This window comes from Lipotes vexillifer, unplaced genomic scaffold (genome assembly GCF_000442215.2).
Source record: "Lipotes vexillifer unplaced genomic scaffold, Lipotes_vexillifer_v1.1 scaffold216, whole genome shotgun sequence".
Classification (NCBI taxonomy): domain Eukaryota; kingdom Metazoa; phylum Chordata; class Mammalia; order Artiodactyla; family Lipotidae; genus Lipotes; species Lipotes vexillifer.
Genome location: NW_006779100.1, coordinates 3,790,424 through 3,814,852, shown reverse-complemented (window position 1 = coordinate 3,814,852; position 24,429 = coordinate 3,790,424). Strand labels below are relative to the sequence as shown.

General features: G+C 38.1%; 1 protein-coding gene across 1 annotated transcript in view; it reads left to right on the top strand.

Moving 5' to 3' along the window:
* Positions 1-24,429, top strand: part of SSH2 (slingshot protein phosphatase 2) — a 109,170-nt gene that overhangs the window by 1,091 nt on the left and 83,650 nt on the right. The window lies entirely within an intron of this gene.

Genomic DNA, 24,429 nt, shown 5'->3' with positions numbered 1-24,429 from the left:
CTTTCCCTCCCAGGTCAACCCTAAAGAACGTTTTAGTTTCACGTCCAACAATAGAAACTTTCCATTATCCCTTATTAAAGATCCCAAGAATAGCATGTAAAGTGATTTATAGATAATCTTAAAGTTAATTTATTATTTTAACTGTTTTGCTCTCTTACCAAATCAAATTTGCATTTCAACTTTTTTCCTTTGTGTTGATTCATGGTGGCGCACCGAAAAAACAATATCCCCCCGCAGTATCTTGGTTTTACTGTTTTGTATTATAAACTCTACAGAATTAAATCAACTGTTTACCTGTATTTTCCCTTTAAAAAAAAAAAAGGGACAATTGGAGTGAATAATCTGAAAGTGGATAACCAATCTCAAAATAAGTGTTAACAATACTTTTAAAAGGGTAGTGGAAGCAACCCACATGTCCATTAATGGATACATGGATAAACAGAATGAATATTATTCAGCCTTAAAAAGGAAGGAAATTCTGATATACGCTACAACATGGATGAACTTTGAAGACATCATACTAACTGAAATAAGCCAGTGACAAAGTACAAATATTATATGATTCCACTTATGTGAGGGACCTTAGAGTAGTCTGGTTGCTAGGGGTTGGAGGAGGGGAATGAGATGTTTGTGTTTAATAGGTACAGAATTTCATTTGAGGAAGAAGAAAAAGTTATGGGGATGGATGGTGGTGATGGTTGCACAACAATGTGAATGAATTTATTGGCACTGGACTGTACACTTAAAAATGGTTAAAATGGCAAATTTTATATATATTTAACTACAGTTTTTAAAAAAGGTTAAACAAAACTTAAAAGGCAGAGCTTCTAAGCTTTGTGGGGAAAAGGAGTTTTGAATCTTGCTTCCTAGTGTGGTCAAGCAAGTACAGATTTCTTTTCCTACTGATTAGTGACTTTGGGTAAGTTATTTGAGTTCAGTTTCTTAAACTGTAAAATGAGGATATGGTGGTTCCTACCCCAGAGGATCGTAAAAGATTATATGTGTGGTAACAATTTACAAACTATAAACCCCTGCCCAGGAAAATGTAATTGAAATTAAACAAAAACTATTAGCTGCTATTTATTGACGACTTGCCACTGTGCTAAGTTTAATGTGTATTATTATCTCATTTAATCATCACAGCCACCCTATGAACTAATTTATTCTGTTTACAGATAATGTAGCTGAGGCTTAGAGAAGTTAAGTAATTACTGAAGACCATATAGCTCGTAAATGACAAAACTGTCCTTAGAATCCAGATGTTTCCTAGGCCAGTGCTCTTAACCACTAGAAAAATGATCTTCTGTCTTAGTAGTTGCAAGGCCACTTTTGAGACTTACGTCTTAGGAGTTATCTCTGTGTGCTGACATCTTCAACTTAGTAGTGAAAACATTTGCTACACGAAGAGTTTTGCTGTTAAGGTAGACAGTCTTTTAAAGAATTTGCAGAATATTTCTCTTTTCCTTTTTGTCTCTCTTTTACCACTTTTTTTTTTCTTAAGAGAGTTTTGCTAATATTCTCTTCTTCTAAAGTGTATTTATTAGTATTGCTTTAGCCATCATTTTTATTTTACATTTATAGTGTTGCCCAGTTCATCATCATTTAAAAATCCTTAGGGGCTTCCCTAGTGGCACAGTGGTTAAGAATCCGCCTGCCAATGCAGGGGACAAGGGTTCAAGCCCTGGTCCGGGAAGGTCCCACATGCCGCGGAGCAACTAAGGCCGTGCACCACAACTACTGAGCCTGCGCTCTAGAGCCCGCGAGTCACAACTACTGAAGCCCTTGCCCCTAGAGCCCGTGCTCCGCGACAAGAGAAGCCACCGCAGTGAGAAGCCTGCGCACCCCAGCGAAGAGTAGCCCCCGCTCGCCACAACTAGAGAAAGCCCGCGCACAGCAGTAACAATAGTTACTGTCATAAGTGTTAAATTTTGTTAACTTACACACATTTTTGGCACCTAATGCAGAAGTTATTAATTTTGGGTCTATGGTTACTGAAGCCATGAATTGATCTTAGAAGCTTATCCTTGAGATAATGTGAAAACGTTGGGTAAATATATTTTTAAAAATCATATTCTCAAAGTCATGTGATATAAAAGGTTAAGAATCTCCTTCCTGGGACTTCACTGGTGGTCCAGTGGTTGAGACTCCACGTTCCCAATGGAGGGGGCCCGGGTTCCATCCCTGGTCAGAGAGCTAGATCCTGCATGCCCCAACTAAAAGATCCCGCATGCTGCAACTAAGACCTGGCACAGCCAAATAAACAAACAAACAAATAGTTTTTAAAAATCTCCTTCCTAAAGGGAAGTATTGTTTCTAAGGCCTGATACAGTAAAAACTTAACTGGTGTGAGCATTTCCCTGTGGTGCCAGATATGTAAATAGCAGTGATGAATGGGAGCAACTGAAAGATTAAGATTTAAGGTCCTTAAGCGAAGACTGAATTTTAACTGTATGCTTGGGGCAAGGGGTACCATGACACCTGAGTACTCTTAGGCCAGTGGTTCTCTTGTCATTGCTGAGGACCCACTCATAAGAGCTTGTTTTCCTTTTCTTGTTTGCTGCCTCAGATTTGCTCTGGGTTTAGAAACCAAGTAAGCGGTGTAGCAAATCGCATGAGAACTGTGTCAGAGTAAAAAGACCACAGTGAGATCTTAGGGGCTTCCCTATGGAGAAAGTTAATGACCTTTAGAGTAGGGCCTTTGGATACCTATTTTGGTGATTTCACAGGCTATTTCGAATTTCTTGACTTTTAACTGTGTGTATATACATATAGGTGAAATTAGAGAATAGCTTGGGTATTAACTGTATTTTATTGGGAATTATATCATCATTATTAGATTAAGGTCTCCCCTTACCATTGTGTAAAACTCACCAAATATAGTGTTATTTCTTATGTATTCAGAGAATAACATTAAGAAGTGATTGAATTAACTGCAGAAACAAAGAATAGTTACTGTCATAAGTGTTAATCCTACTAGAAAAATATATGTGAGCAGCCCAAGCATCATCTGACCAAACTTCAAGAGTCTTGGATCAGACTGCTCAAATGATCATGAAAAGTTCCATACCCTTTAAGAATCTACACATGCTTTTAAATAAAACAAAAATCTGAACTTCTGAAAAATATGGGAGCCTATGTTATTTTTTTTAAACCTGTGTTATTTTTTTTTAAATTTATGTTATTTTTAGAGAGCCAGCCTTCAATCTCTGTGAAGTGAAGTTGCTAAGCAAGGGGCCAAGGCTTTTCTAATGTTATTGTTATATGCCAAACAAATAGCTTATCGACAAATAGGTGACTATTTTTGTGTCCTGAAAAGTTCAGGGAAGGATCAAGAATTAGTAGATAAAATGCTGGCAAAGGCTATCATTAAAGCAGTGTTCCCATTATGAAAACTGCTGATCAAAAGTCTTGGAACTTAAAAAAAAAATTAAAAAGTCTTGGAACTTAGAAGCTTGAGACATTGCTTGATTTGTTAATGAGGTTACCTTGAGCTTTTTATCCTTGACCCAAAATACTTGTATTTATTTACTTGGTTACGTATATGAGTTTGACTTCCTAGCTTCACATCAGTGCTTTCTGAAGCTCAAGCTTAGCAACAGAGGAGCATATTGAGATGATTATCCAAAATGTACCTTTTCATGAAATTGAAAGGTAGAAACAGCTTTATTTTTTGTGTTTATTAGTGATAGTACGAGTGCTCTTTTCAGTTCTGCTGTATAGTTATGCAAGTGATTTCACATGTGCTCATCTCTGAACTTAAGCTTGCATCAGGATCACCTAGATGGCGTATTGAAACACAGACTGCTTCCTACACCACCAGAGTTTCTGATTCTGTAGGTCTGGGGTGAGACTAGAGAATTTAAATTTCTAACAAGTTCCTTAGAGGATGCTGATGATGCTGATCCAGGGACCACACTTTGGAAACCACTACCTTAAAGTATTCCTGTGAGGCAGATTGGGCAAGTCATTATCCACATTTTGTAGTAAATAAACTAAAAAATCAAAATGGTGAAGTGATTGCCACAGGGATTACCTGATTTGCTATTGGTAGAACTGAAACTAGAAGCAGCATTTCCTGTCTCCAAATCTAGAGCTCTTAACGATGCTGCACTCAAAGTCCTGATGCTTTGTATATACGTGGGAACATTTCTTTAGATAAAATTCTAGCAGTGGAATTTCTGGGTCTGATGGTATGTACCTGTTAAAATTTCAATACATGCTGCCAAAATGCTTTGCAGTTTGCTTTGCCAATTTGCTCTTACCAGCTATAAGTAAGAGTATATCTTACTTATATACTTACGTAGGTATCTTCACCAACCCTTTCAATATTAGTGATATTAGATAGCAGTTAATTTTTTCCTGAGCTCTTACTGTGTGCCAGGCACTGTTTTGAGTACTATGCATATTACCTCATTCTCTGTTCTTAACAACTTTGACTTAGGTGCATCCTCAGTTACACATGAGAGGCACAGAGATGTTAAGTAATTTGTCTAAGGTAATACAGCCAGGATGCAAACACAGACAGTCTCACTCCAGGACCCCTGCTCTTAAACACTCCTCTGTTTGCACTTCCCTTATTGAAGAACTTTAGGATCCTTTTGTATTTTTATTGGTCTGGCTCATTTTTCTTCTGTAATTTGCATGTTTGTACTTTAACCATTTTTCTATTGGTAGTTTTTTTCATTTTCATGTAGTACTCTGTATATTCTGAATATGTCTTAAAAATACTTTGCCCAGCCTATTGCTTGTCTTTTAATTTTGCATCTTGTATAAAAGTTTTTTAATTTTTTTTCTTTCTTTAATTTATTGGCTGCGTTGGATCTTTGCTGCTGCGCACGGGCTTTCTCTAGTTGTGGTGAGCGGGGGCCTACTCTTCGTTGCGGTACACAGGCTTCCCATTGCGGTGGCTTCTCTTATTGTGGAGCACGGGCTCTAGGCATGAGGGCTTCAGTAGTTGTGGCTCGTGGGCTCTAGAGCACAGGCTCAGTTGTTGTGGCACACGGGCTTAGTTGCTCTGCGGCATGTGGGATCTTCCCGGACCAGGGTTTGAACCTGTGTCCCCTGCATTGGCAGGTGGATTCTTAACCATTGTGCCACCAGGGAAGTCCCAAAAGTTTTTAATTTTTATATAGTAAAATCTGTCAGTATTTTCTCTTAACGATTTCAGTTTTGCATCTGGCTTTTAAAAACCCCTTCACCCACTCCCAGGATTATAAATACTCTTTTGTATTTTTCTAGTATGTCTACACTTTAAAAATATTTCACTCTTTAAAACTGTAATTTATCTTCACAGGCATACCTTGGAGATAATGCGGGTTCAGTTCCAGACTACCACAATAAAGTGAAAGTTACAATAAAATGAGTTACACGAATTTTTTGCTTTCCCCATGCATATAAAAGTTATGTTTACACTGTAATCTGTAAAGTGTGCAGTAGCATTATGTCTAAAAAAACCCAATCTGCTTACCTTAATTTTAAAATGCTTTATTGCTAAATGCTAACCCTCATCTGAGCCTTCAGCAAGTCTTGATCTTTTTGGTGGTGGAGGTTTTGAAATATAGCGAGAAATACCAAAAGGTGACACAGAGACATGAAGTGAGCAAATGCTGTTGAAAAAATGGCACCAGTAGACTTGCTCTACTCAGGATTGCCACAAACCTTAAATTTGTTTAAAAAAAAAAAGCAGTATCTGCAAAGCGCAATAAAGAGAAGCACAACAAAACAAGGTATGCCTGTATTTATTGTGTGAGGTCGAGCTTTATTTAACTTTACCTTTTTTCCAAATGGACAGTCATTTATTCCAATACCATTTATTTAGCTCATTCTCACTTCACTGATTTGAAATGCTATTCGTATTATATATTAAGTCCTATTGACATGTTTTCTTTCATACACCAATACCACATTTTTACTTAATGTAGATTTAGTGGACATTTTGATATCTTGTATCACAAGGCCTACCTCAGTGTATGCGTTTTTTTAATATCTTAGCTACTCTTGCTTATTTTCCAGGTAAGTCTCAGAAACAGATGGTCAATTTCTACTTTTAAAAATCCTATTGGGATTTTGATTTAAATTGTACTAAACTAGGTTTAGGAAGAATTAACAGCTTTATAAAATGAGCCTTCCCGATGAGGAATGTGGTATGTGTGTCTGTCTATCCACTGTTTTTAAAATGTCCTTCATTTAAATTTTACACTTTTCCTCATACAGTAGTTACACATTTCTTATTAGGTATATTCATGGGTGTTTTATAAAGTTTTTGTTGCTCTTGTGAATGAGCTCTTCTTTCCCATGATGTTTTCTAATTAGTTCCTGTAGGTGTGTGATAAAACTGGTTTTTATAGTATTTGCTTTTGTATCAGACCACCTTGCTAAACTCTTAGTCCTAATATCTAATAGATATTTTAGTTGATTTTCTTGACTTCTCTGGGTGGATGATTATATCATCTGTAAAAGGGTTTTCTCTAAGTGTAACTCTTCATTGCTTTGCCTTAGGCTTTAGTGTAGTGTTAAAGAGGAGCCATGCTAGTGGTCTTATCTTGTTTTCCATTGTAAAAGGGGTGCTTTTTATGTTTTCTAAATAGATGTATTGTGTGCTGTAGTTTCCAGCATAGATCACTTTCCAAGTTAAGGATATTTCCTACTATTCCTAATTTCAATTTTTTTTTTTTTTTCGGTATGCGGGCCTCTCACTGATGTGGCCTCTCCCGTTGCGGAGCACAGGCTCCGGACGCACAGGCTCCGGACGCGCAGGCTCAGCGGCCATGGCTCACGGGCCCAGCCGCTCCACGGCATGTGGGATCTTCCCGGACCGGGCACGAACCCGTGTCCCCTGCATCGGCAGGCGGACTCTCAACCACTGCGCCACCAGGGAAGCCCTCAAATATTTTTAAATTAGATATAGTTATTGAATTTTATTACGTGTTTTTTGGACATCTGTTGGAAGGATAGTATTTCCCCCCCATTCCTGGGAATGCAGTGACACATTGAGTTGCAAAAGTTGAATTGTCCTTTCACGCTGTTTGCATTATTTGTTAACATATTGCTGGAATTGGTTTACTAATATTTTAAGGTTCTTTCATTCAAATATTTGTTGAATCTTTGGTGCTCTTTGTCCAGCTTACGTATGATTTGTTGAATGATTTAGGTGTAGTCTTCCATCTTTTTCTAGCTCTAAAATAGTTCTTTAGCAGAAATTCTGTACTTTAAAAGCCTAGAACAAGAAGTCCTACTCCAAATGTTATAATTTTATGAAATTGTTTTGCCTTTCAAATTCTTAAATTTCCTTGTTTTATTGAATAAGTGTGTTTATTGTCCATGATACTTTTAAAATCTACATTTGTCCTCTGCAGAAATGGATAAACATAATTATAATAATTGATAATTCAGTGATTGAAGCCAGGCATTCATTTATGATTTAAGAGCTTTTTTCCCTCGTTGGTGGGTAGAGAGACTAATAATAATATTTTTAAAAGGCATGAGATGTCTCTTTGATTTTAAATCAGTACAGTTTTTGTGCTTGTTTCTGATCCTTGAATAGGTAATATAGCCTTAAAAGGTAGAATATTATTTAAAAGGTGCTCAAATAAGTTTACATCAAGTGAATTAATCTAGGTGTTATGGCCTTCAAATATGAAGGAGAAGTTAATTGTCAGAGTAAAAGGTGCATTTGTGTTTTCATTAGCAGTGATAACTTTGTGTGGCTTTATCCGCACTTGTGCTGCTTTGAAGTCAGTAGAGCAGTAATTGGCTTGGAACAGAGAGGAAAAAAGCTCTCAAATTTGGCCTTACTGGAAACCAGGTAACTGAAGAGTAACTCTGCATAATGAAGATGAACAGGAATGGCGAGGTTGTGATGCACTCAAGGCAAGATTTCTTTGATAAATCTGAGTGAATTTTTTTTTCTAAATTACTGTTCTTCAGATTGTGTGCTCACCTATAATCACACCTGAAATTGGGCAATTTCTTTAGACTTACACTGAGAAACCACTGCCCAAAGCCAAATAATTAAGGATGTTGTCATTCTCTGGCTCCAAGAGCTGTTGGACCTTGGAGTAATGGAGGGGCTAAACTACAGATCCTCTTGCTCCCTCTCTTCTTGGGTTTCTCCAGTAAATGTGAATGAATCTTCTTAATTACCTTATGTAAAATTGCCTTGGGGCTAAAGAACAGTGGTGTAGATGCTATCACATTATGTTTCTGAATTTCTAAGATGAAAGCAAAAAAATAATAATCAGTATCTTAACTACTTTCAGATAGAGTTAGAGTTAGCTTTGCATTGTTAGAATTATACAGGATGTTGCTTCCACTAACATAATTAGATTTAACTTGAAGAAATGTGCTAAAAACATCAAGGCCTTTTTAGGTGTTCCTGTGATTTGGAAAGGATGTGGCAGATGATTTATAAATAGATTGTTAGTACTGCACACCAAAGGGCACATTTGGGCTCACTTCCTTTTTGCAGGTTGTGCAAATTGGGCAACTCTTGTTTTTTGCATTGATCTGTTTTTAGAGGGGTGTGACCCTTCTTTTAGTAACCTGAGGGATTTGGCATTAGTTATGTGTCTGTTAAAGCCACAGAATCCAGAGGCTTGTATTCCTCTCAAATAAAGAGAAACTTCAGTGTTAGCCTGTGGGTTTTTTTTAGATTGTAAGTTCAGTTTTCCAGATGTAGAAGACATAGAATTATTTGATTTTTTTTTTTTTTTTTTGGATGATGAGCTAAATGGTTCAAATTGTTGCTTATGTTTTGGGGTGAATAATAGCTGCCTCATTTCAGGGGACTGTGGAGATCAAATGAGATAGTTATAAGAAAGAACAATAAAATTTTCAGTTAACGATTATGTTACTTTTGTCACTTGTACTTAATGTTTATTGACAAAGATTCATGTGGATATTCATGATCCGTAGCAGGACATTTCAAGCCCTGAGAATTATAATTGTGGACTTCATATCACTTGTCTTCTGTGGTGTCTGTATTCTTAAAACTTCATGCCACAGATAAGCAGACCTGTTTACAACCCAAGAAGCCTTCAGTACCTCAACAAAAGGCTGATCAGGTTTATGAGCTTAGCATCTTATCTGTGCATCTCATCTCTGTTGTTCTTTGAATTTTGTGTAATAAAAGCCAGTTGATCTTCATAAGGAATAAACTGAATGAGAGTATTTATGATTTTTCTTCACTGATTTTAAATAAGTATATCACTTATAACAGAGAGCTCTTAAGAGAGATGTTATTTCTTTGGGACTCTCCTCTGTCCCAGATACCTTTAAATTACTGTGTTTCTCCTAAAATATACCCAATTCTCATGAACACCAAAAATTTTAACTTCCTATTATTTTATCATCTTTATTTTGGGGGGGAAATTTAGTTTGAGAAGTTGGGACATCTATGGGAGAATGTGAACTCTTAGTGTAAATTTTTCTTCCTAGGAGAGGAATGAAATAGATTTAGGTGATGTGTGAAGCTCAACTTTTTGGATGTCCCTTTGACCAGATTTGGTATAGATCATTCTATCAACCCCATACCTGTGATGCTTATTCCTCCCCAATAAAATCTCACATTCAATTCTTGAAGTATCGCATTCATTAAATACTCTATTTAGAAATTCTTAAAAGGTGTCTTGGGTCATATATTCATTATCTTACTTGTCATTTGTTCTTGTGGCTGATAGTAATAGCCTGGTGTTTGGAATGAAACAGACCTGAGTTCCAATCAGTTTCACCACCTGTAAGCTCTTTGACCTTAAGTATGTTCAACATATCATAAAACCACCATGAGCCTTGGTTTCCTTATCAATAAAATGGAACTTACAGTGTCTATTATTAATGTAGTTCATTTAAGTTAATTAAATGTAATATTTATAAAGTACTGCAAATAGTAAGCACTCAGTAAATGGTAGCTAATATTTTTGCCCTTTTGACATGAGCCAAAGTATAGGAGAAAGAGTTAGAGTGGTACACCAGCCTGGTGGTAAAAATTCCATCATATGCATAATTGTCATGGGAGATACAAAGAAATACAAGACATGGTTCTTGCAGTCAGGATGCTCAGTCTGTTGAGAGATATAAGACAGATCAATAAAAGGATAAATAAGAACACAATTTAGCACATGCTAAGTGGCAGACGAATGGTGCAGTTGGTGCTTTAGGTATTCAGAGGACAAAAAGTTATTGTAAACGAGCCTTTATGGTAGGATTTGAGCTGGAATGCTGACCTTTTTTTCTGGCCCTCTTAAATGTCTTGATCTGTATAAGCAGAGGTAAGGGGTACTTGAGTGGGGAGAGAAAAGGAAGACTAATATGGCAGATGTCGGGCCATATTACAGATAGGTTTCAGTGAATGACTGCTATTAATCATTTGTGGTAAGAAGGAGAATCCAGAAATACTTTTGTATAGACTGATAATGTTCTTTAGAAAATAGGTATGAGCATATTTGGGATATATCACGTGGGCAGAATTTTAATCACGTTTTTATCGAGTACCCACTGACTACACAGCACAGTAACCAGCATTTGCAGGCTTTACATAGCTTATTTAGGAAGGCTGCCAATTTTACAAGGCTGTTGTTGAATTAGTACCAGTGGTTGGTAGCGCAGTGTGAAATCCCCATAGGCAGCATAAGAACAGAAATCATTAAACTATCTGCTAGTGGCTTTATGGTTAAAAGAAAGAAAGGAAGGAGGGAAGGAGGGAGGAAAGAAAGAAACATGCAAGTAATCCAAAGCAAAACCTCATGCCCTGCTTTCTCCAGGTGCATAGCTCTAGATATTGTTATATCAGCACCATGTGGTAGGCAAGGTGGTTCCCATGGCACAGAGGGCTTGTAATATTTCCAGTGGAGTGAGCTATAAGGGGAAAGGTGTGCTCATTTTGTTCTTAATGGCTTGGCTACCAGTTTAATGGCCTGGTTGTCAATTAATGGCTTATCTTATTTAGAGTTGTATAAGCAATGTACAGCTCCTTAGTTTAAGTACACATGGAAACCATCCTAGTGGACAGGGGGATCTTTTACACATATGTAAGTAAGCCTATAATTATATATCAATAAAGACCAAGGACTATATAAATGCCCAAATGATAGTTTAACAATATTGATTCAAAGAAGAGTTACTGCAGCTACTAAAAATTTAGCAGATTGTGTCTTATTATACTCTCCTGCACTGAGAGAAATGCCAAACTGAGACTGTATTTATTTCCATTTAGTGATTCTAACTAAATGAATTTAAACCCAGTGTAATTTTTTTTCAGAGTTAAAGAAAAACTGAAGATTGTAGACTGGCTAGTTATCATCTCTCTAACTTAAAGATTGAAAGCCATTGTTGTTTTAATCATACTTTATTACTTATCTCCTTGGAAATATACTTGAGTATATACGTTGAGAACCTACCTTAGTCCTGGCTATTCATGAGTTGGGGCCTGTTCACTTTTGTGTCTCGCCTGTGGTCAGTCTCAGTTATCTTGGTAGTCCGCCGCTATGCTCACACTGCTAGAATTCTTTCTTGCCATTTTACACACTTGGAGAAGTTCTCAGCAAGGCCATATGCCCTGTTTGTCAGAAAATGATAGTGTTGTAAGAATGTTTATTATGCTTTTTAAAGAAATGGTAACGTCTAGTCTCTTCATCAACTAAGATCAAAATCAACCAATAAATTTTGAATATCAGTGCTCCTCTTTATGGCAGTCTTACAAATCCATTTGAGGAAATTTTTCAAATGGAGAATCTCTTTTGCTTTAAAAAGCCTGTCTACCTTATACACAGTAAAGTTGATAATATCTCATTCTTTACCACCCACTCAGCTTAAAAGTGGAGTGTCCTGGGTGAGTGATTTTTTTTTTTTTTAATGGAACTGGTCTTACTGGTACTTAAAATCAACAAAGCAGAAATATTGGTTATTTTTTAATATTGCAGATAATGCATGTTTATTATAGAAAAAACAGAAAACACTGAGGCATTCCTCCTCTCCCCCAAAAGCATTATCCTTATTCTTATCTCCCAAATATGTTTACTGTTAATACCATCCAGGCATTTCTATGTATGTGTATACTTTTATTTATTTATATTTTATGTATGTATGTACTTTTAAAAATGGGATTGTCCTCTATCGTTTGCTTTGTACTCTGTTTTTCTTATTTTTTTTCACTTAGCATATTGGGAACATCCTGTCATTGTCCTCAAATGAGTTTCTTTCATATCCTTTTTGAGAGTTGTTTGTTTTCCATAGAACTGAATTCTGTCTGCCCTGTTGGTGCACATTTTGATTGTGTTGAGTTTTTTGCAGTTATAAACAAAGCCTCACTGAATGAATATCCTTGTGCCTGAATCTTTACACATGTTCATGAAGGAAATACCCTAAAACTCATTTCTGGGATCGCTAGACCAAAGGGTATACATATTTCTAGAGTTTTTGATATAGATTGCCGGTTTGCTCGCCAGAAATGTTGTACCAGTCTACACTCCCACCAACAATTTTAGTAATTCATTTTCATAGTGCTGATAAAATAATAAAAAATAAAATCAAGGTAGATACAATTTTATCCTTCAATTCATCTGAACCAGTTGGAGACCCAGAAAAGTTGATCCTTATTTGTCTTTCCTATCAGGAATTGCTTTCATACCCAAGCACTGATGGAAAGTTTGTAAGTTATTTGAGTAGAACTTATGGAAAGATGAAATAATAGTGCATTGATAAGATGAAGAAACTAATTATCCCGAGATGGTGTTGAATATATCTGTAGTGTTTGTGAATTTAGGTTTGCTCCCCATGTTTTTATTTTATCCTAAAATCATCACCATTTTTGACTTAGAGATTTCTGAGCCAAAAGGTAACTGACACTTACCTAGGGTCCTGCAGCAAATTAACCTTGAACATTTCATGGTTTTCTGTTTAGGAAGTGTTAAGCATCATTGAGATTTCCCAAAGTTCTATCTTATTAAGGATACTGAAATTTTAAACGATGACCATATACATTAGTTTGTTAATGCTTGTAACTATACTTACAAAGTTAGAATTTCCTCATCTTGTTTATAGGAAGCAGTGGGTATATTTCTGAAAGTTGAGGAGGTGAGCTTTCTAGGGAACAAGCCGTTTAAAATCTTGAAAAACAAGTTTTCATCTTTGAGGCTATTTGAATATTGAATATAGGAGAAGGGAGAAGAGTGTATGTATTTCTCTTTTTTTTAATAAGTTTATTTATGGCTGCGTTGGGTCTTTGTTGCTGCACGCGGGCTTTCTCTAGCTGTGACAAGCAGGGGCTACTCTTGGTTGCTGTGCGCAGGCTTCTCATTGCGGTAGCTTGTCTTGTGTGGTGGAGCACAGGCTCTTGTTGGGTCGCACGGGCTTCAAGCAGTTGTGGCGTGCAGGCTCAGTAGTTGTGGCTCACAGGCTTAGTTACTCCACGGCACGTGAGATCTTCCTAGACCCGGGCTCAAACCCGTGTCCCCTGCATTGGCAGGCGGACTCTTAACCATTGCGCCACCAGGGAAGCCCAAGAGTGTTTGTATTTCTTAAAGCTCTTAAAGAGTCTTTGAATATCCCTGCAGATCTAAATAGTACTCAGAGGGGCTTCTGGCAGACTTAAAGAAAAAAGATGGGAAGGAGAAAGGAATATTAGAATGCAGGCCACGTTTGCATGCTGGATTCAGTAGTATTGGTTGCCTGCCTCTGTCTGAAACCGAGCTCCTTCCTTAATGAAGGTGTGTGTTTAAATCACAGGCGGAGAAAGTTTTGGGGTGAAGTTTCACTTTTTTGTAGTGGCAGCAGTCCTGGACATGCTGCTGGAACACAGAGGATGAGTTCAGCACCTTCTCTACAGATGGTATCTCTGCCCACAGCTCATCTCTTTTACATAGCAAGCCTTTGTTCTCTGGAGAGTGGACCTCTGTGGGTTGGCCAGTCCAACTCCTGTCAGAGACTGAAGGTGACTGATAAGGAGTCCAAAGGTCAAAATGGACCAATGTGGGGTGAGTCTGGCTTTAAGGGGGAAAAGTATCTTTTTGACCTGCAGGCATCAAAAATTGGATTTGCCCCATGGGAAATGTTCAGTTCATCAGCTTCAGCCTTTCAGCTTCAATCAAAGAAAAGCCACTAGCTGTCTCTCAGTCCACAGGAGCAGGAAAGAAACAAAACATTATTTAAAGGGTGTGCTTTAATTGAACTGGATTGTGTTAGGGCTTTCACTTCAGAGATGATTTCTGTGGCACTGTCACTCTGCGTACTGTAAGGTAGCAGATATTAAATCAAAAACTGAAGGTAATCCACAATCACTGGGGTCTTTTGTTGGGTTTCAGAATGAAACGTCAGTTAGGCTAGATTCAGGTACTTCATTTGCTGGCGTCACCGTTTGGCCTGTTATTAGGACGTGATGGACCACAAAAACGGTAAAGGCAAATAATATTTGCGTTTCTGATTTGGTCTACTGCTTTTTAATTAAGTTGGCTTTTACTAAGTATTTTAACTTCAGAATTTAGGCACTACAAATATGTGATCACCAACCTGATTAAAAGTCTACTTGTTAGTGATTGTCCTTTAAGCTAGTAGTGGTCCTTGTATGCAGTCATTAAGATTGCAAGCTATTATCCTGTCCTCTGGTCTAGTGGAAAGATTGAGAGCAGGACTAGCTACATAATTTGCAGGGCCCAGTACGTAAAGAAAATGTGGAGCCCCCTGTTTGAAAAGCATTAAGAATTTCAAGACAGCAACAGCAGAGCATTGAATCAAGTTCAAGCCCCTTTCAATCACCGACCTTGTGCAGCTGCACAGATCGCACGTCCATGAAGTGGGCCCTGACCTTGGGATATGAAATTAAATACAGACTCGGGACTTCCTTGGCGGTCCAGTGGCTAAGACTTCCCCTTCCAATCCAGGGGGTGCGGGTTCGATCCCTGGTCTGGGAGCTAAGATCCCACATGCCTCTTGGCCAAAAAAAAACAGAACATAAAACAGAAGCAATATTGTAACATATTCAATAAAGACTTTAAAAATGGTCCACATCAAAAACTTAAAAAAAGAAAAAAAGAAATCAGATAAACTCAATGTTGATCAGAACTTTGCTACTTATTCTACTTGCTGCTTGTTCTTTGCTACTTATTTGTGTCTATTTGAACCTGTGTTTTCTCTTTCCATTCTGTATCTTCCTTTTCTGTCTTTTCATGTTCTGTTCTATCCTGTCACCAAAGTTGGAGAACTTGCAGCAAGAATTGGGAGTATGTATACTTCTGCCCATAGTTCATGTGAGCACGTTCTGGAATAATATTTCCTTCCATTTGGCTGGTGGAACAAACAAGGTTAGGATTTTCTTTACGGAAAGGTAATTAATTGATTTAACTAAAAATACATATTCTGTGTCAAAGTTTAAAAAGTGCTTTCACAATTAACGTATCATTTAGTTCAAACAGTTACACTTTTGAGGTAGCATTTCCCCCCACATTTTATACATAAGAAAAGTAAGCCTCAGAGAGGTTAAGAGATTTTCTCAAGGTCAGCCAGCTGGTAGGTGAGGTTCAAGTCCATCCCTTGTAATGCTGTGCTTTCTCACTGCTTCATTCTGCCTCTACAGTTCTGCAAGACCAAAGATTAGGTGACAGAATAACTTGCTTTCTTAAGATTGATCTTAAGATTGACAGAATTTTCTGCCAATTTTCCAAGAATAACTGCTGGGATAGAATCATTAATATTTGCAACAAGTTTTTACTTCTGTTATCTCCTATAACCCTTGCAAATAACCCTTTGTAGTAATATTTTAGCATCATTTTAAAGAAAAGAGATTGACGTTCAAAGAGATTAAATGACTTATTCAGGTTATATAATTAATGTAAAAGCGGTGACTAAAATCCAGGTCCTCTTTATATCTCATGCTTTTTCACTATGCTATATTTGCCTCCAATTAATTTTGTATCTCCACTTAGTAAATAACCTGTTCATTCATGTATTGATCACCTACAGTGTTCTAGGCACTGGGAATGATCCAAAAAGACCAACTCTAAGCTCTTAGAACTTACATTCCAGAATGTAAATAAACTATTGTAAATAATCAGCTGATGATATGGCTATAAAGAAAAAATAAAGCAGGACAAAAAAGATGGAAAGTAACCTGGGAGAAGGAGTGCTATTTTAGAGAAAATGGTCAAGAAACTGATAAATTTTTTGCGCCACAAACTGAAGTATGGACATGTGGTATAAATGTATAAATCAATTCTTAGGTATGACAAATAATCTAAACAATATGAGGCCACTGCATTTACAGACGTAATAGCAGTAGATAAGGATTGTTGGGGCTTCCCTGGTGGTGCAGTGGTTAAGAATCCGTCTGCCGATGCACGGGGCACGGGTTTGAGCCCTGGTCGTTGAAGGTCCCAAGTGCCGCGGAGCAACTAAGCCTGTGCGGCACAAGTACTGAGCCTGCACTCTAGAGCCCGCAAGCCACAACTACTGAATCCTGCGAGCCTGGAGCCCGTGCTCTGCAACAAGAGAAGCCACCGCAATGAGAAGCCCGCGCCCCGCAACGAAGAGTAGCCCCTGCTCAGCCCCACGCGCAGCAACAAAGACCTAATGCAGACAAAAATGAATTAATTAATTTTTTTAAAAAATAGATAAGGATTGTTAACTTACATAAACATTAGCCTACAGTAACACTTATACCTTGCATTTTTATCTCCTCTCCCATGTAGCATGGATTATAAAATCATAAGCTCAAAAAAGCTCTAAATCTAGGCATTTCCTTCATGCTAAATCCCTACCACATAAAGCAGTGTTTAATGTATTGGTGATCTTGGATTTTTCACACTGTTAGAATATAAGTACAGTAATGGCATGCTACATGAAATGGCATGCTCTGGGTAGCTATTAAAAAATTCTGGAGTATCCAGCAGGTTTAGGAAATGTAAAACCTCATTTGCTGGTCAGATTTGACTTTAATGAATTTCAAAATCTTGTCCAAAATCCTTTATTGTACTGAAATTCTGTTATATCTTGTACTACAGGGCTTCAGTAAGTGAACTTTCACATAATGCTTGGGAATCTTTGTGATATAAGCAAGTTTATTGTAGAGGGATTTCCAGAAATGAGGAGAGGAGGCAGCGTTATGGGGCAGGTAAGAGGGCCTTTTCATAGGATTTGCCTTTTGCATGCTTTAGAATGGCAAGAGTCCAGAGTATTCATAGAAGACCCTTAGAGCCCCAGGCCTTATCTCTTCCTCTGGTTTCAAAGTAAAATCCAAGCACCAATCATTCAGTGTTTGCCTCTTGTTAAAGCTGAGTTGTTGTCTGCTAAAAGATGAGGTGGGGGGGAGGGGGTCGGAGGACTGTTAATTCCCAGTTGTTCATAGTCTCCTGAGGGCAACTACAAGATTCCTTTAATCCAGAGTTTTAAACTAAGTTCATGAATACAATGAAATGATATGCAAAGGTGGGTGTATATATTATTAGTACATTTATTTTTCTGCAGGAAAAAGCCATAATTTTCATCAAATTCTCAAAGGAATGTAATGCCCGTAATGCCCTTCCCCTCAACCCAAATTAAGAACCTGGAATAGACTATTTTAGGCATTTGACTTACAAATTTAGTAAGGTGTTTTTAAGCTGTTTGGCCTTCCCAGTGAGATTCATTTATCCATTTTTAAACAATCACTCATGATTTCCCCACAATGAAAGATTTTGAACTACCATTTTCTCTCTATTGAGAAGGATTATGCAGCCTTTTGAGTTCTCTCTCTCTAATAATCTTGGAGTAGATATTCCAAGAATGGTATTTGCTTTGCTAAAGAAGATTTGGAATATTACTGTAAAGCCTGAATGTTCGTGTTCCTCAGCAAAGAGTCACAACCTGTGTGGTGAGTGAAAAGAGAAACAGTATTGGGGTAAAGTATTTCTGGTGCTTTGAACTATATCCAGGAAGGCAGAAATAACTTAAAGTTGTTACTTTAAAGTAAAAGTCGTGAGAAGAATTAGGAGAATTTCTAAATACATTTAAGCCAGATTCTTATTAAATTATAAAGAGCTTGTTGAGAAGTTTGGGGGCGACTGCCCTGGGCTTAGATATTTAGTGGAATGAGTGTGCTATTTAATGTGTTGTGCACTGAGAGTCAAAGTATTCTCCAGCCCATTAAACCATTCTTTGCTATTTAAGACCAGTTTCTGCAGCCTACAGTGTATAGTTACAAATGTTTAGAAGTGTGAGCAATTAAGTTTTATGTGCCATTTTTGCTTTCTTGCCATCTCACGTAATTCATTTATTTAGGCCTAATCCAGTGCATATTTGGAGAAAAAAAAAATGTGTGTTTTGCATATAAAGCTGTGAGGAAACTCAGACCAGTTTATCTCTCTTAGCAATTAAACACCCTTTAAAAAAGCTTATTTATTTACATACTAGAATTTTGTCCTACAAGAGGATTCAGTCTTTCAGTGTCAACTGAGAATATTTAGATGTAGTTATTTTTCATTAAGTAGGATTTTAAATGCAGAGGAAACAGAATGGAGTTTTTTTCAGAATTTACACTATTTAAAATATTTTTCTATGTTGCTTTTAGTTTAGAAGTAAATATTGGAAAATGAATATACAAGTATACTGTATAAGCTGTATGTGTAGTTGTTTTCTCTTTGCTGACTTCGTTAAATATGTCACTGTAGAAATGTTAAAATATATAGGAAGAGAAAAAACAACATTCAAAATGTTGCCTTTTTAGCATTAACCATTAATCTGAAAAAAAATGCCTCTTCAGTGACACTGAAAAAACTTTGGGAAAACATCCAACATCTGCTTATCTTTCCTGCAGTGGAAATGTTCATAATTGCAGTGTGCAGTTTCCTTTGAATGAAGATAAACAGATTTCTGTTTGTTATACTTATGTTTCAGAAGCATGTTTACTGAATTCTTTAAATGTATTTAATTTTTTTCACCTCACAGTTGAGGAGGTACCAGAAACATCTGATTGTTATTGGGGTTTTCTTAGCTTTCTCTTGAGGGCAATTGTGTTTTTCTTTAAGATATTTTCCTCAGACTTTTTCTTTTTTTTTTTTTTGCGGTACACGGGCCTCTCACTGTTGTGGCCTCTTCCGTTGCAGAGCACAGGCTCCGGACGCGCAGGCTCAGCGGCCATGGCTCACGGGCCCAGCCGCTCCGCGGCATGTGGGATCTTCCCGGACCGGGGCACAAACCCGTGTCGCCTGCATTGGCAGGCGGACTCTCAACCACTGCGCCACCAGCGAAGCCCAGACTTTTTCTTTTGACCCCAGGTTTAGGGGCCCCTTACAGAATATATCCACCCAAGCAGATTCCTCCATTACCTGCATTACCATGTCCCTGACTCAGTTCAACACAGTCTCTATTATAAAATCCATGTTCCATAAGCTTTTTAAAAAAAATACGTAAGTCAGTTTTGTCCCCATTTGGTTCTTCCTTTGCCGGACGATGGATCCAAGAGGCTGTCAGCTGGACACTGCTAGAGGACTCTACCAGTCAGACCCTGGTGTTTTTGACATAATGGGGATTCCCGAGTTGAAAACCTATTTGTTCCAGTTCCCAGGAGATCAAACGGCTGAATATTTTACCCTGTTGACCTAGGCAGCTCTTTGGCTAAGGCATGGTGAGCAATCCTGGCGAGCGAGTTATCTAAATGATATTCACTGCTTTGCTTGAGTCATGACTGTGCTGGAGTTATATATGGTAGAGATTGTTCTATGCATACTAGAGATTATACATCTGTTCACAGTGAGATAAAATTGAGCATTGGTTGTTCTATTGGTTGCCAAGGAATGCATCAATATAGGTTTTCTTTCTTAGTGTCTTTCCCCCTCAGCTGAGGTAATAACCCCACTGTTCTGACCCTAAACCTAGGACTGAGTCTCCTATCTTTAGTGGGGTATGCATACCTTGTCTAAATATAGCAAGGTGTGGACTTGGCTAATGTGGAAAAAGACAGTAGAATGACCTTAGCTGGTCTTCATTACTAGTGTTACAATTTTATTTAAAGAAATAGGGACACTATTTTAGTTCTGCTTGTATGTAGAGATGCTTTTTTCCAGCTGCTCCTTGGGTTAAAAGGTTTTATATGCTAAACCAAAAAATTGTTTTAAAAGCTAAAGTAAATCACTTCAGAAAGAAGCCAGGAGTTCATTCCATGTGAAAACATGCCCATGAGACTTCTTGGTGGCGCAGTGGTTAAGATCCACCTGCCAATGCAGGGGACATGGGTTCAAGCCCTGGTCCGGGAAGATCCCACATGTCGCGGAGCAACTAAGCCCGTGTGCCACAACTACCGAGCCTGCGCTCTAGAGCCCACGAGCCACAACTACTGAGCCTGCATGCTGCAACTGCTGAAGCCCAGGAGCCTAGAGCCGGTGCTCTACAATAAGAGAAGCCACTGCAGTGAGAAGCCTGCACACCACAACAAAGAGTAGCCCCCACTCGCCGCAACCAGAGCAAGCCCACACGCAGCAACAAAGACCCAACGCAGTCAAAAATAAAATAAATAAACAAACAAATATATTTATTTATTTAAAAAAAAACATGCCTAGGGGGTGGTTCCTTCCTTTTTCTTTCATTGACCAAAAGTTAACATTTATTCAGAATTTAAAAGGTAAAGCCTAAGCTTCATGTACTTCAGGATAATAACTTGTATTTATATAATTCTGGTACTTGATACTTTTTAGAAAGCTTGCACAAACTTTTGTCAACTAAGAAGAAAGGATATTTTATCCCTAAGTATGTGAGACAGGTTAGATAGAACTAATCCTGTTTTACACATGGAGAAACTCAGAGGTAGAGTGGCTTTCTAGAGGGCCAGGTGAATCAGTAATATGCCCAATTCGGGTGACTCCAGTACACCACCTTTTAGCTCAGGCAGGCAACTCGTACCCTCTTTTATGAGTGTAAAATGACTCAAGCAGCCATTTCATCCTTTTCGTTTTTAATTGATCATCACTGGAGTGGGGGAGGGATGGGATTCCATTTGCAGAAAAATTTTCCAGTAGAATCAGGAATCCAGTGGACAGATTAACCATTTGGTTACTGAGCAGAACCTATAGGATTTAACATCACATTTGCAGAGGCATCCAGCCCATTGTGACATAACCTTTTAGGGGCATTCTTTGAGAGTTACCTCTTCTGCTGTGAAAAACCTAGTTGGTATTTTTGACTGTTTAATACTATAGGAATATGGTGATCTCATCTTGAACTAATGGAATGATTTTAAGGTTCCTAGTGGTAATCTCGTAAAATCAAAAACTTAAGAGTTTATTATGTTGAATGAGGAAATTGAGATCCGATTGTCTCATGCCATATTATACATTTCATTGGTGACAGAGCAAGAGCTCCAGGTCACCTGACTGTCAGTTCCATGCTTTTTCCTCTCTACCTTTACATGTTTCCCTGCAGCAGGTGAGATACTAACCTTCTCTTTGTAAATAGAGAATCTGCCTAAAGTGCTAAAACTGACTCAAAGGCACCAAACCATATGTAAAGTGAGATTAGAAAACCCTGGTCAGCTGAGTCCTGGCCAGGTGTGCCCCTACTGTCTTCCCCGAGACAAGGAAAAAAGGTTTGGTACAGCCACCTCATCACGTTTTTAATCATCTTTCACTCTAACATCTTATTTAGTGTTGTGATCCCACTTAACAGAAGAGAAATAAGAAGCAAGGTTAGTTGGCTTTTATAACATGGCAACTTTACTGTGATTTAAGTATATTCCCCAGATTTATTCCAGTCCTTTCCTCTGGATAGCCTGTGGTTAATGTTTAATGTAAATTCTTTATAAGTTCTCCAGAGCTATGTTTTACACAACTACAGATTTTAGAGGTGGGGAAATTAATTATCTATGAGAACTGTCTTCTCATAGATAGTCTTTAATAATGGGTAACTTAATTTAGCTGAGAGGCAAAGAGATTTAGCATTACCAGCTCAGCAGTTTTTCACTGATGTCCTATTCTAATGTAATACAGATGAATTTGTAAAATTCAGTTGCCTTCTTTTGGTTGAAGTTGGCTTCAGGTTTCTGATTCATTTTTTGCTTGTTGTTATGTGCAGACAATTAACCTTGCTTTCTTTATGATTGGTTTAAAATGGTGGTTTCACAACTTAGCTGCACTATCTTCCATTTAAGTTGAGCCCCGACTGTATCATCTGTGTACTGTCATATCCGTTGAGTAGGGGATTAGGAAGGAGGGAAGTCCTTTGTGTAAAAGTATTCTCTTCAGCTGTTCTTCCTTGATGCTGGAAGTTTGGTGCCTGGCAGGAAATGACTTAGACATGTGTGATAACAAATTGACGTGAGGAAGAATTGCCTGTAAGCTTCCCTGGCTTATGCAGGATGATTGGCTGTCAGCTGGCAGATAGGTTAAGGCAAATTTGATCTCCAAATCTGAGGATTAGTAAAGTAAAACTTAAGAGAAAGTTGAGGTAGTGAAAAAAACCTATTTTGAGAAAAGTTTGGACAGAAGCAGGTGGTATGAAAGTTAATGTCCACGTCAGTAAGACTTCTTTTTTGACCCTCTTGCATGAGTCTGTAAAGCTTTGGGATTTGTTAAAAGGAAAAGATCTGTCTGAAGAGTCAGGAGGTGCAAAGAAAAAGACATTGTTTGATTGCAAGGAATTGGCACATATCAAAGCTTTCTCTCTCAGATTTTTTCTTAGAATTTGAATTTCTTTACAGAGTAAATTTTCCATCGGTACCAGAAAGTAAACTAGACGAATATCCCCAAGATATCCATCTTCTCTTCATTCCCATTAGCTCAAATCAGACTACCCTTCTCTACTTCTTGCCTGAAACACTAAAGTAACATCTGTCTCCCTATTTCTAAGTCTCAACCCCTTCCAATCCATTCTCCATACTGTAGTTAGAGGAATCTTGCTAGAAATGCAAACTATGGATCTCTGTTATCCTCAGGGTAAAGTCCAAATTCTTTGGCAAGTAATATAAGACCCTTCAGATCTATGACCTGCTTACCTCTCCCCTTGTTTACTTTGACCCTCCCTCTTAACTCTTTCACCATATAGTAAGATTATAGGGACTTCCCTGGTGGTCCAGTGAGTAAGACTCCACACTCCCAAATGCAGGGGACCCAGGTTCCATCCCTGGTCGGGGAACTAGATCCTGCATGCATGCCACAACTAAGAGTCCACATGCCGCAACTAAGAGTCCGCATACTGCAACTAAGAAGCCTACATGCTACAACTAAGACCCAGCACAGCCAAAATAAATAAACAAATAAATATTTTTTAAAAAGATTATATTAGCAGTTTGGGTAGCTTTATCCAAACAAATTTATATAAATACAGATTGTCAGCTCCATTGTCATGTTAGCAGTAAGGGGAGCTCATATAGAACCTAGAAGAGGCTACTATGCTTGAACAAGAAGTTTCTAAAATCTTCTGTAGTAAACTCACTCAGAAGGCAGATGTAAGACAGTAACCCACACAGCACACCCAACTTCTCAGAAAAGGGAAGTTCAAGAAAGGATAACAGATAAAACTTTGTTAAGAACCTTGCAAGTAAGTTGAAAGTTCTCCTGTGAATAGAAGTTCCCCACTTGGCATCAGGCATGATTGAAGGCTGCAAAGAACAAGTAAAGCAGGCTCTCCGTGTGATGTGTGTTGCAGACCTCAGGGCTCACACACCCTACACACACACACCAGAGAAGAGGTTTTATAGTGAGTGACTTTCATACTTTATTATCCTTCGAAATGTGCTTGAGTCTTCAGCATTGTTTCTGTTGTCATTTTCAGATCACATTTATTAAATACTCCATACATGGTGTTAGAGCGGGCACTATATAAAGCAGTGTCAACGGACTCTCCTTTCAGTGCCTCACACACAAAAAAACAATACAGACCTAGGAATATTCATCTCATTAAACAGAAGTAAAGTTTAACATACAGCAAAGCAAGGTAGTGGAACAAGTGTATTATCTTTGCTTTTACATGAATTTTTCTGTACCTGATAAACATTTTTATTTGGAATTGAAGCAAGAAGGGAGGAGTAGGGAAGCTTGCTTCCCACTCAGATTTTTATACAGTAGGTTGTGCCCTATCTCTTCTACCACAGAGAGATAGCCTCTCTCTGCAAAGAGCTGAGTGGTGCTGCTGACAAAGAACCTCAGTCACTTGAGTGGAGACATAAGGGCAGCTTGAGTCCTCCTTGTTTGAGTAGCAGACATTGCTGATGGCAAAGCATTTTGGGCAGAGAGGTAGCTCATAAATTAGGAACTTAATCTAAGAAACTGTGGGTTTCTGAGCCCTAAGGGTACTAATTGTTGGTTTCTTCACAGCTCACTTTCTCTCAGGCCCCACCCGTCACTTCAGAGAACTTGTTGACGACAGCGTTACTTTCTCAAGTCTTGTACAAAGGCAGATGTCTCTGAAAATGCAGCTTACGCAAAACATCTGTGTGCATGACTCTGTTCCCACGGTGTGTTTTCCTGTACTGCTCCCCGC